Consider the following 12,496-nt stretch of genomic DNA (forward strand, 5'->3'; position numbering starts at 1 on the left):
TCTCATTTTTTTTGCCCAAGTGCAATACTTTACATTTCTCCCTGTTACATTTCTCCCTGTTAAATGACAGGATAAGAGGTTGGGAAAGCTAATAAACATACAAGAATACATTCTTGTATTCTTGAAGAACATCTCAAGCTGTGTGACTCCCCAAACCAAAGCCAGCATGTTATTAAAGAAGGCAAGCAGTCCTGTCTTTTGCTTGCACAAAGAGCATTCTTTCATTCAGATGCATTTGGGAAACTTGCTAAAAATTATATTTCCATGAGATCTTTTGAGTGGGCAAAACTGATAAGCATTTGTGCCTTTTTGATATTACGGCATCTCTAGGAGAAATTCAGTGAAATGGTCCTTCCAATTCCTCTGTCTGCAAATAGAGTGGAAAATTTGGAGAAGCCATTTGCACAGAGCCCTAATGTGAGTGATACTGAACTAGATGGACCAATCAGCATAAGACAGCTTCCCATTTTACATCTGTGCCAAATTATAAAAAGAGAGTTATACCACCAGAGCTTAATTTAAAAATGAGAGAAAATGTATTTAAGAACATATATATTTTTTAAAGCAACTATTTATGCTTTTGAATAGGAGTACTCTTCAACAGATTTAAAAGCCAGAAACTGACTTTTTTAATCCTGTGACATCACGCTGCTTAAAACACTGTGTGTGTTTTGTACTGAACTTAAGACTGAGAAGTTAATAGAGTCCCCAGCATTTTACATTGCCTATTTCAATATTCACACAGAGCAATGACAGGATAAGAGGTTGGGAAAGCTAATAAACATCCCACATTAATTAGAAGTAAAAATAAATAAATAAACAGCAATTGTGCCATAATGCAGAACTAAAACGATGTTTTGGAAGGCAGCTACCTCTGGCCCATTTATATGTTGATTTATGAACTGCTTCTTCCTACATCAGGTAAGGAGATGAGGAATGTTCCAAAGGTCTGGATCCAACTCATTATTAACAGATTGGTTAGATCTGCATTAGTACTAGCTACTGGTTTTAACACCATGTGACCTTTACTCCCTGCACCACAATAAATTTATTTTACTTCAGTGTTTTCTAGCTTACTTGAGAATATGTAAATGGTTCTGGTTTATGAGACCTGCTCCTGACATTCTTTTATATTTTAGTAAAATTAAATTATATACTTAGGGAATCTATCACTGAGACATTTCCAAGGCAGGCAATTCTGGCTAATTTGGAAGAAGAAACAGCAAAGGTCATAATATATGTTAAGTTAGAGTCTCCCTTGAAATTTCCCATTCAGTGAAGGGGTCAAGCTACATCAGCTTGAGTAACCCTCAGGGCACTGTGTGTGACTTGGCACATATGGCCTCCACACATTTTTGCACACTGCATGTGCTAGAAACTGAAATTTCTGGCTTTCAAGAATGTAAGCACTTGGCCATGTGATGTCTGTGACACATCTATTCCTTGATTTGAACCATCAGAATGTTCACATTGCCTTGGGTTAATCTGAGGTTGGTCAATTCCAGTACATACACATTCTTGGATGAACCAGATTATCTACCTGGGACCATTTCAAGCCATCTTCAATCATGTTTTCAGGATTGAGACAGCTTTGGCTTCCTTGGGAAATGATCTCCACAAGGAACTAAACATGGGGGTATGTCCTTGTTGGTTCTGCTGAACCTCTCAGCAATGTTCATTCCCATCAATGTCTGGACATTTTGACAGGAATAGTCTTGAGGGTTGGTTCCAGGAGGTGGTGTTGGAAGATTCCCGCTCAGAACATTGACCATTGGTTTGTGGCACTCCACCACATTCAGTGTTGTCCCCCATGGAACTGCTGGGAGAGATCATCTGGGGACTGGGCACCCTTTGCCACCAATGTATGGATGACATATATTTATCTTTTTCCATCTAATACCAAGGAAGCTTGGTGTTTTGAATTGGTTTCTGCAGAACACAATGGGTTTGTTGTGGGCTAGCAAATGGAGGCTTAATCCTAAGGAGCTTCTGGATGGGAAGGAGAGGGTCTTTGGAGTGGGGATTTGAGCTGATGCGGATTGGGGGGGTGCTTCCCTTGAAGTATCAGGTTTGCAGGTCATGTTCAGTGGGGCCAAGCAATTGCCACTTGCCATTGCCACTTTCTAGAGCTATCCAGAGAGACTGCAGTGGAATAGTGTCTCCAACACCCAGTCCTCAAAAGCACCCCTGGGGACACCATGGTCAATGCTATTGAATGCTGCTGAGAGGTGAAAGAGAATTAACAGGGTTGCATTCCTCCTATCTCTTTCCCAGCAGAAGTCATCAATCAGGGAGATCAAGGCAGTTTGCATTTCCCAAACTAAGATGCAGATGAAAATGCAGTTAGTCTTCAGCTTTCACACTTCTCTGAATTTTGTACTACAGTTCGCAGCTAAACAAAAAAATACTAAAATATGTATATAAATGCACATTGTTTGCGCTGGAGGCAAATTCATAAATAATGGAAATTTTCATGATGTATAAGAAAGAAAGAAAGAAAGAAAGAAAGAAAGAAAGAAAGAAAGAAATCACACGTTGATGTGGGAACAGGACATAACATACATCACAACAGACTTGTGGACTCAAGCAAAACTGGCACAGACCAGAAATCATCCATCCATCCATCCATCCCTATAGACTGGGATATTTATCAATACTCAACTGGGCCCAAAATATTAAGTTTGGGAAATTTAAGAAGGCTTACAACATAATTTACATGAACACATGCATCTGGAGAAAATACGAACTAATGAAGGCTTACCAGGAAGGGGGCTTTGTGATGACCTTGGCTAATGATGAAGCAAAGTATGAGCTTTTTGCCTACATGTGGTTTATGGAGAAATGTTTCAGAATCCATATAGCCCCAAATCTAATTGAAATAATGTAATACTTCTACTAGCTTTTCTCTGCAGGTACTTTTGTTACATGGGGTGTTTCTTGTGGAGATTACGTAATGAAAAGCAGAGGCAAGCATCTCCAAAGCTGTGACAGACACATTCTAGGGAACCCCAACCTTTGCTGCTTCCTGGGTGCATGCCTACTGTCTGTTCCCAAATGTTTAGAGATACACAAGTGCCCTTTTTGAGAAACACTGGTGTAAAGAGAGAGGTAACAGCGGGTTGTATCTAATGTTAGTCACACTCAGTGTAGACCCATTGAAATTAATGGACATGGCCAGTTTAGGTCTATTAATTTAATTGGTCTACTCTTGAGTAAACTTGGGTTGGCTGCAACTCAATGTGCATTACCTTATATTGTGTTGGACAAAGCAGCATTTGGCAGTAAGATCTGGGCAACAGCTAAAATCACAAGCGAGTCAGGAACACGCCTTCCTATGCGTTAGATACTTCAGTCAAATGAATCCTGATAATGATCTATGATGGTAAGTTGGCAGCCAGATGATGGAAAACCTCCAAACATTACCTCCACACTGCAGAAATGAAGAGGATATGTGCAAATGCAATGCTTGGCAAGGAAAGGCATATTGTTTTTAGTGCTGTGGGAAAAAATACTTAATGCTCAAACATTTCCTTAAAATGAGATTATAATGAAACATTAGAGGCAACGTTATTAAAGTTAATCAACTCTGCTGGCTAGATGAAAAAAAAGAACGTCATTCTAAGCCTATGTCCTGTCCTCAGCCTACAAAATAAATCCAGTGTTTCCTACCATCATGTTTTATCTGAATGCTAGACAGGAGACATTTACCTAGAGAATGAGCTCTTGTGTGCCTTGACTCTTGAAATTCAAGCATGTTCCTGAATTACCTGAGGTTTCCAAATGAATGAAGAAGTGATTAGCTAAACCGTGAAAGGGTCTGGCTATGTAACACCAGTAATCTAACCTTACTTTGGCTGAGCAGATCCTGTTTATAGAAATTTCTCCAGAAAATTTGCAGTTATAAACAGAAGAGCCCTGTCATCTCAGCTCCCTCACATGCACATGTGTGCACCCATACACCCCTGGGTTGAGGGCACCCTGTAGCTCAGTACCAGTGGAGTATTATTTCACAGTCCATATTTACTGGTGCCTTTTCAGCATCAATTACTGCAGGCAAGAAGTGAGTACTGAGTCAAGTAAATAGCATGTTGGCCAAATTCTAGGAGCTACCCATCCTTTTGAGGTCCATTATTCAGTTGAAGTTATATTCTGACCTGAAGGAGTGTCTCCACCCACATCATTTGGCCTAGACACTGAGGTCCAGCTCCGAGGGCCTTCTGGTGGTTCCCTCACTGCAAAAGGTGAGGTTACAGGGAACCAGGAAGAAGGCCTTCTTGGTAGTGGCGCCCGCCCTGTGGAATGCCCTCCCAGCAGATGTCAAGTAAATAAACAACTTAGAAGACATCTGAAGGCAACCCTGTTTAGGGAAGTCTTTAATGTTTGATGTTTTATCGTGTTTTTAATATTCTGGTGGGAGCCGCCCAGAGGGGCTGGGGAAACCCAGTCAGATGGGTGAGGTATAAATAAATAAATTATCATCATCATTATCATTATTATGTCAAACATCAGAAAATACCAGTCTAGAACTTTGGGTTATTTCGTGGCTGAAAAAGAGAAATCCATTAAAAAGGCCACTGATCAGTAAATAGTCTGAGAGTATGATATTTTGCTCCTTGGGAGTCTGGCCAATTGGAATATGGGGAGAGAAAGATCACAATTTTATGCCATTTTATGCATGGAATAATCTTTCCCCACACACACTGCCAGGCTGTGCCTGAGTTAATACTACCCCTTCAATCAAAGAGCTGCCTAGAAAGAAGAACTTTCACAGATGAAGCTGTGGAAATTTCCGCCAGCTTCCCTTTGCCAAAGCCCAAACCAGGGGCATGCAGTGCCAAATTACAATAACCAATTTGTTTTTCATAGCTTTCTCTGAGCAAGCAGGTAAGATTTTTAAGTTGCTAGATGGGTTGACACCCTCCTATGTGGCAGAATCAAGCTCTTATTGTTCATAGCATTTTGAATACCTATTTTAATTACAATAGTTGTCAGGGAATAGGTACATACTTGTTTGGGATTACGGCTTAAATGTATACAGAAATGAAATAATGCTCATATCCTTCCTTATCTAAGCTGTTCCATGTTTAATCTTGCTCTTTTTCATTTGTAAGCTCCTCAGGGCAGGGTTTGCCTGTGTCTCTGCTTGCAAGTAAATGCACAACATTATATAATGTTGAGAAATGGGCCTGTTAATATGCTGTGCTGTGTTTTTAGTCACCTGTAAAATCTTTTTCCTCTGAGAACTCTTCTTGTCCCATCTCTTTTTATGCCATTGGCGAACCTGCTCTGATGTCACAGCAAGCCAAGGCAAACAAAGGATTCGCTTCCTGCCTCTGACTCCTGTTGGATTAGATGCTTTTAATATCACACAAGTCCTGAGTGTACTAAAGGCAAACAGCAGAGACCTTAGAATTTAAACGCTACAGGGTCATGGAAAATTTTGGTAAATTAAAATTGCCCTTTTGCAGCATTTGGGAACACCTTGTAGATTTCAATCATTTGAATAGTTTTAAAGCCTCTTGAAAAGCTCAATCAATGCTTGACATTTACAAGTATACAAGTGGTGTCTCATTTGTACACAGAATTGCAGGTGTGGTTTTGGGTTTCTCTGGCTATTCCTTTTATCTGTTGCCTGGCATGCCTGACTGGGAGAATAAGAGTGAGCATTGCCAACCACATTGTTCCTTACTAATCTACTTCAATTTATCCGTTGGCCAATTTATCTGGTGGGAGTCTTGTATGTGACACACAGAAATGTATGTGACACACAGGCTGGGCAGCCCTGACAGCTACTGGAGGTACAGTAACCTTCTTTGGTGACGGAGGCGGCGACTTTCGGAGATAGAGGGCCCTAAACAGTTGGCTAACAGAGGCTTATTATGACAATGTTTGAGAACGGCTCATTCAAAACTCTTTCTGTTGTATGTCAGAGTTTCGAGCCAGCTTAGGAGTTTGGGTCCACAGTCTCCAGCTCGCTGACTGACAGTCGCTGGAACGTCACCATGTGGTACTTGGATGTGCCAGGTGTTTATGTGTCAAATGCTTTGCTGCCATCCAATGACGTTTCTTGGTATTGCCCCATCTCTGAAGCCTCCCACACACTGGTCAGGTGGAAATCTATCCAGTTTAATTAAAATATAGCACTCACAGCTGGAAGGACTTTGCATACCTGGCAGTGGCTTGGACTACAGCCTTGCCTCACCTGTATGCAAATACTCTGTTCTTTTCATCCGCTTGCCAAGAGAAGCAGAGCTTTATCTGAATTCCTAAGTCACAAAAACAGCATTGTGCTCTGGCAGTTAATTTTTACCGGTTTACAATGTACTTTCCTTTGCAAAAAGAGATAATGCCAGGTAACCACCACAAACCTTCTCAACACAGCTGTTATTCTTTATAGATGATCAAAGCATTGATTTTTTTTCACCCCCTTTTCTTTTTTGCAGGCTGTGTCTATGCCAGACACAGATATTCCCTCATTGCTTTCATTTCAGAATGGTTCTGCTTTCTCACAAAGGCCAACCTGTTTGTGGTACCTCAGTGAAGGTGGCAATGGTATATTTAAGTACAAGCAACATCTTGTAGGCTGAAATGACAAAAGGGCATTCCGAAAAGAAAGTGACAACAGGGGAAACAATTCCAGCTCTGAACCCACCAACCACAACAATAAAGTGGACGAGATGTTGCTGCTGGATCTGGTGTCTTGAGCTTCGGGATCTCAGACCCACTGGGAGTCAAAACTACCCATGACTTCAGAGATTTGGGGATGCATCCCCCCTCCTTGGTAGCTGGTGCTTGTGTGTGTGTGTTTACACACATGCACACAATTTGCATCATGCTGTGGCACATGAAAAGGAGTGGGCTATCCCTTCCCCAGCACATTGCCAAACTGCACATTGGAAACATACAGGCAGAATAATGTCAACTCCATGGGATGGGTGGCATGGGTCACAGATGCAGCATCAACCTTCCATCATGCCACATCCCCAAATTGGAAGGAAGGCTAAAGAATTTGAAAGATGGGGAGCTGCCCTACACCAAATCAGTGCACAGGTCCAAAGTGCTAAGTATTATCCACACTTTCTGAACCCTACCTGGAAATGCTGGAGACTGAACTTGTGACCTTATGTATATAAAGTATGTCCTCTACTACTGCAGCCCTTCCACCAGTGGGAAGCTGTATTTCTAACACCACCACCACCTGGTGTTTTATCACAGGGGTGTTCTGCAACACATTCATGACATAATAATAGTGCATCAGTGGTGTATGGCATAGAATCATAGCATTGTAGAGTTGGAAGGGATACTGAGGATCATCTAGTCCAAACCCCTCCAATGCAGAAATCTCAGCTACAGCATCCATGACAGATGGCTCTGCTTAAAAGCCTCCAAGGATGGAGAGTCCACAACCTCCTGAAGGAGGCCATTCCACTGTCAAACAGCTCTTTCCGTCAGAAAGTTATTCCTGATTTTTAGTCAGAACCTCCTTTCTTGAATCCATTGGTTTGAGTCCTACACTCCAGAGCAGGAGAAAACAAGCCTGCTCCATTTTCCATGTGACAGCCTTTAGATATTTGAAGATGTCTATCAGATCTCCTCGCACTCTTCTCTCATCCAGGCTAAACATGCCCACCTCCTTCAACTGTTCCTCATAAGGCTTGGTTTCCAGACCTTTGATCATCTTGGTCGCCCTCCTCAACACACCTTTGAGCTTGTCAATATCCTTCTTAAATTGTGGTGCCCAGAACTGTTGACTCCTGTGAAGCTTGTGGTCTACTAAGACTCCTAGATCCTTTTCACATGTACTACTGGCAAGCCATCTTATATTTATGCAGCTGGTTGTTCCTGCCTAACTGTAGAACCTGGCATTTGTTCCTAATGAAATCCATTCTGTTTATTTGGGCCCACTTCTCCAATCAGTCCTGAATCCTAATTCTGTCTTCTGCAGCATTAGCTACCCCTCCCAGTTTGGTGTAATCTGCAAATCTGATGAGCATCCCCTCAATTCCTTCGACCAAATCATATATAAAGATGTTAAACAACAATGGGCCCAGGACAGAACCCTGTGGCAGAACCCACACATCACTTTTTTTCCAGGCTGATGAGGAAGCATTAGTGATCACTCTTTGGGTTCAGTCAGTCAACCAGCTACAAATCCACCTAACAGTTACCTCATCCAGCCCACATTTCACCAGCTTCTTCACAAGAATATCATAGGGGACTTTGTGAAAAAGCCTTACTGAAATCAAGATGGACTACATCCACAGCATTCCCCTACTGTTCTGTGATGCTTGCCCAATTCTACCAGATTACTGCTGTCCAGGGAGCCTATAGTGCAACGGACTAAAACAAAGCAGAACCTTACTGGGTTTCAGCAACAAATTTTGAGATGTCCACTGATCGGAAATGAATCCTTTTCTGACATTTAGATATCTGGGAACACCTGTGGCATATCAGTACAATCCATAAGTCCAAGAGAATGTCCAGACAATTAGCTTTTCCAGGGGCAGTTCTCATGTCTGTAGCTGCATGCTATAGTTTCCAACCAGAAGCACAGGTAAGTAACCAAACTGATTTTGCTTTCAGAAATAAGTAGAACATGCATGGAATCAATCAAGTGAGTGCACAATTGCATGATAGAATTTAAACTGCCATGCTTCCAAAATGGATGTGCCAACTCCGTGAAAATGTCCTAGATAAGAGGCCCAAAGGATTGCACCATGGAAAGTTCCAAGAAAACAATTTGTGTCAACAATTTCTAAATTCAAAACACATTTAAAGTCCATGGCATCTTCAACAAACCCTGGGAACTGTAGTTTGTTAAAGACACTGGTAATTGTAAACTGTGATTCCCAGGATCCTGCGGGGGGAGGGCAGGAGTAGTTTTTGCTGCCCATACATTTTCTCAGGGAGTGCAGGCTTGGAAGGTATGGACTCTGGAGGTTCCTATTCAGGGTTCTCTGCATCCAACCCCCCCCCCCATCCCAATCTGCTGATCAGCTTCAGATCTGGATCTCATGGTGATAAGTTTTGAGTCAAAGCCCAGACTGCTGCTCAGGTTGGGGGACCCAACAGACACAGGCAATTCCATATCGACACATCTTTGGTTATGCGGCCAGCCAACCCCCAAAATTGGTTTGGCACCAAATACAACTCCACCCTCTTTACTACTCAGTGAGCACTCAGGATAAGTGAAAATGCTTTGATGTAAAGAACAGCACAAGCCCTTCATGGCGGCAATGCAGAAAGCCAATTACATGAATCAAACCCACATTTCTCAATATTCTTTCTGGTAAATGCCCCGTGGGCAGAAATACTTGAGTTGCAAAGGCGTTTTTATTTTGTTGCATGGAAGCACCGCAATTACTTTTTGATTTGCACAGCACTTTAAATGTATTTAAAAGAGATAGTAATTAGGGATCTGTCTGTGCCAACAACATACTGGCATTCCGCAGAATATTGGCTAAACACAGAACCAACTTTAAGGCAACATCTCCCAAACTGCATGTGACCCTTTCACTGCAGTGGCATTTTTGGACTACAGGAAGGCAGCACCTGCTGTGTCATATGATTGGCGATAAATAATATGAACTAGGTGACCCTAAGGAAATATTCAGGGTATCTTCTGTAACACGGAGAGCTTTCTGATAATTGTATTTGCACAGTAACATTATGGCAACCATTCAAAACAGAGGGAAAAATAATAACCCCATGCGGCAAAGTACAAAGCAAATGGCAGGGAAAACTCTGGCTTCCAGAAACCTAACTCAGCAGAGCCTCAGGCCTACAAATCTAGACATATGATGTTCTTCCCTAGATATGAAGTACCTGACCTTAAAACCAGAATAAAGGTGGTAGTTAAGAGAGTGAGGTCTGAGCCAAGATATTCCCTGGTTCAATTGAGTTGAACCAATGGGTGGAGTTAAATAAACCACATTATTTCCACCTTACCCCGTTCCTTGCAGTGGCACCACAAGGGCCAGTCTGTGAGACCTTGGTCTGGGGCCCTGCAGTCCAGAGGACCCCAAACTACAGGACCCCAATGGCAGCAGTCGCCACAACATCTTTCCTTTATTTTCTTTGTTTTGCTTTTTACAGAGGAAGCGCTTTGCTCCAGGCTGGGGGTCTATACAGTTGTGGCTGCCATCATCATTTTCCCAGAGGCACAGGCGCAACTGGGCCAGCTCATCCACTTCTGTAAAACGTAGAAGAAAGAGAAGATGTTCCACAGATTTCTGCCACTGCCCTGGTGGGGTGAGAAGGGATGGGCCAAGGGGCAGGAAGGTGGCAAGAGGGTCTCTTTCTCTTTCTTCAAAACTTTTTACAGAGGATGTCAAGCATACTAGAGTCAGCGCATTCACTGGACATCCTCTGTAAAAAGATTTGGAAAAGGGGACCAGATCCTTCCCTTCCTGAAAAAAAGGAACCCTTTGTGTACATCCCCCTTATCAGGCAGTGGGGTGAAACAAATGGGTACTTTTTTCCTGTTGCCTGATAAGTGGGTTGTCACATAAGTGGTGCCCTCCATGCATGCCAGATTCCAGGGTGTGATCTCAAGGCCCATGAGGCCACCACTTTGTGGATGCTAAGCAGTTCTGGGTCTGGTCAGTTCCTCGGATGAGTGAGTGTGCCTAGAAACCACATTCATGCTAATTTGGGTGTGAAATGAATGTCGGAAAGATAAAATAAATGGCATCCAACGTGTGGAGAGGTGAGTGAGTTTCGTGGCGAGTCCCACTTCAAAATGTTTGAAAAACACAAGTCTAGGGCCTTCCTTCCTCCAACACCAATGTAAGCCTGAAGCCTTGCATGCCAGCATTCAGGAGCCTTCTTCATGTAATCCTTATGGCATGCAAGATCAACAAACTGTCCCAGCATCGAAACAGAACAAGGAGCAAAAGGCAGCTACCATGAGCATGAGCCATCAAGTTGTTGTCCCATTCATGCAAAGACTTGTGCTTGCACAATCAAATTTCTCCTCCTTCTCCTCCCCCAGAATAGATTGGGGGAGTGCATGGGGAGAGGAAAAGAGAGGAAGTTCAACTGAACAAGCAGAAGTCCCTGCTCAAACAGGATGACTCTGCAGGATATAAGCATAAAGATTTATTTTTGTGCCGAGAGTTTCAGCAGATTAAAAGCCTCGGCAGATTTATTGTCACATAAGCTTCCATGGACTGAACTCCACTTCATCAGATGCAGGAAGTATTATCTTTGCTTGGCTATATATACACATCAGGGATACAGCAGTGTGTGAGAGAGAGAGGCTGCAGGGGGGTACTAAACGGCAATGAAATGGGGGGGGGGATAAGTATGTGAATATATCTATCTGCCAACTGACGTAACACTTTATGCATCTAACAAAATGGACTCAAATCTGCTGCAATAAATTTGTTTGCCGCAATATGTTTTGTTGTTTTTGCTTCAGCAGACTTACACAACGGTGTGCAAGTACCAGAAGGGTGGAATTGACATTTTATATAAAATAAATAAATCTGCTGGTCTGCAAAGGAAGGCAGTTTATCTGTGTCTTCAGGAGACTGGAGAATAGTTAGAAAAGATGGGTGCACAGCTTCTGAGATTTCAGAAAGCATCAGCCATACCTTTAAACATGCCTTTAAAAGATAGGTACCTGCTTCTTATTTAAAATAAAAACTTTGACTCTCAGGAAGCTGAAATCTGAGTTACCGTATTTCTGTACTTCCCCTGCATTGCAGCATATGTATATGGCCTATAGAGGCACTTCGTTCTTGGTGGGACCTATGCTGGGTTAGGGAATAAATGAATAAGTCTCTTTCCAGTTCATGTTAGCTTTGGATGTGTTCAGTCATCATCTATTCCATCCCTTTAAAAAAAAAAAATTGCAGAAAATTCGCATTTTTATTGTAGTTACTTCCCCTAAACTTGACCAATAATATGCATTCTTGTATAATTTCCTCCTAAACCATGCATTTCCCTATATGTTTCTTTGAGCTGAGAACTACATGACACAATCTGAAGAATAACTGTATTCCAGTCCGCAGAATAGATCAGGATGTTTGAATTAGTTGGTTTGCGCTGAATGGGGGATTCCACTTTCCATATTTAGCAATGAGGTAGGAATTGTATCCAATAACTATTGATAAAGAAATGAGTCTGATAAAATATTCAGGCTTTCTCCAGCCAAGCTAAGAACATTTGCCTGGCCTCAAATCGCCCAAACCTCAGTCGCTGTAGTCCAGAAGGTCTTGTAGATAAAGCTGTGGCCTACAGAGCGGCTATAGTGCTTGAAATACACTGAATAGAGACAGTGACAATTGCATAAATGACAGACCAACAGAAGCATTTATGGAAGCAAAAAGGATTTCCACCAGCAGTCTTTGTATGAGCCTATTAATGAAGTAATAATAACGTGGGGGCAGGGCATTGTATGTGCATTTTAAAATATCTGTTCTGTTTTCTTGCAGGCAGTCCTCAACTATCATTTTGCTGACACGGGTCAAATGCATGACAGGATCTGAAC

This window comes from Podarcis bocagei, assembly GCF_964188305.1.
Source record: "Podarcis bocagei genome assembly, chromosome: 1".
NCBI lineage: Eukaryota > Metazoa > Chordata > Lepidosauria > Squamata > Lacertidae > Podarcis > Podarcis bocagei.